Here is a 1,550-nt window from a genome sequence, read left to right on the forward strand (position 1 = left end):
AAGAAAGAAAGAAAGAAAGAAAGAAAGAAAGAAAGAAAGAAAGAAAGAAAGAAAGAAAGAAAGAAAGAAAGAAAGAAAGAAAGGGAAAAGAAGGGAAAATAGAAAAGGGAAAAAGGAAAGGGAAGGGGAAAGGGAAAGGGAAATTGAGGAAAGGGAAGGAAAGGGAAAGGATAAGGAAAAGGAAAAGGAAAGGAAAAAGAAAGGAAAAGGAAAGGAAAAAGAAAGGAAAAGAAAGAACAGACAGACATTTCGAAAGTTACAACAGTAGAATCTTCCTAAAATAAATACATACACATTTATAAAAAGAGCTAAAATAGAGCTACTCCATTTGGGATAATAAAATTTCTTCTAGATATAAGACATTAACAAGTACAACGGCTATTGGCAGTAATAAGTTACCTCTTGGAGTTGCTAGTCAGAATGTTCCCATAGGCCCCTAAACCTTAAAGGATGAAGCCATTGCTTATATTTCTTTTCCAGAATATGATAACCTGGTTACTGGAGGCACCTAATATTTGTTTTAGAGAACATGGAGAAAACTAGCTGAAATTGACCTAGAAACTTCATCTGTACTGACTAACATTCATTGTGCAGAAAAGTGCTGCACAGGTTACCAGAGATAAATAATCACTAGTCATAAACAGCTGTGATGACTTTCTGGTAAAATAATGACCAGCTTGGCAAGACATGATGACTGGTGCAGTACTGGCACAAAGTCGTGAGTACCAACAACTTTCTTGTGAGACTTAAGACCTGATCCACAAGGTAAAACCTGTAGGTAAAATGGTGATGAGGGACAAGGACATGTATCTAGACAGATTATAAGTCCTAGAGGAGAACCTATTATTATTCTGCTAAATAAATGTACTATTAAATTGGTTCCTAATGAATTATGATTAGACCCATACATGTTTCAACCCACATCAGAAAAGCAAGCTTTTTTGTAGATAGGTAATCACACAAAGATCTACAACTGGGAAAGATAGAAAATAAGAGAGTGCAATAAACCTTGCTAAATCGTCAATCATTTTCACACCCCCACCTCCAAAGTTTCAAGGATTATCAGGGCAGAGGAGACAGAAAAGTTGCAAGAGACAGAGGTAGTGGATGACTATATGGAAAGAGTGTTTCACAAAAACAGCAAGGCACTTGCAGATATGAACTGACAGTGGGGTGATAGCAGGCACAAGACATACATGCTCAGGGTGAACAAATATCCTAGAAAGGAAAAAGAAGTTGGAAATGAAGTCTGTCCCTAGCTGAGGAGTTATTGGCAATTTATAGTTTCTGGGAGAGGGACAATCAGGTTTCTTTATGAATGTGGCTCCTGGTAGTTGAAACATGTTAGATTGGAAGACCATACATCAAGACTGCAAGGGATACACAAATTGAACTGGATGCATTTTTAAAAAATAGGACGATCTTGGCTCCGGGACTCCGCCGAACTTAGTCTACAGGTTAGAGTGAGGACCACAGAGGCAGACAGCTTCTGGGACAGGCGGGAGCCACAGAGCCGCTGAGGCAGCACCCTTTTGGGGCCGCAGACATCC

This window comes from Mus caroli, chromosome 14 (assembly GCF_900094665.2).
Source record: "Mus caroli chromosome 14, CAROLI_EIJ_v1.1, whole genome shotgun sequence".
In the NCBI taxonomy this organism is placed as follows: Eukaryota; Metazoa; Chordata; class Mammalia; order Rodentia; family Muridae; genus Mus; species Mus caroli.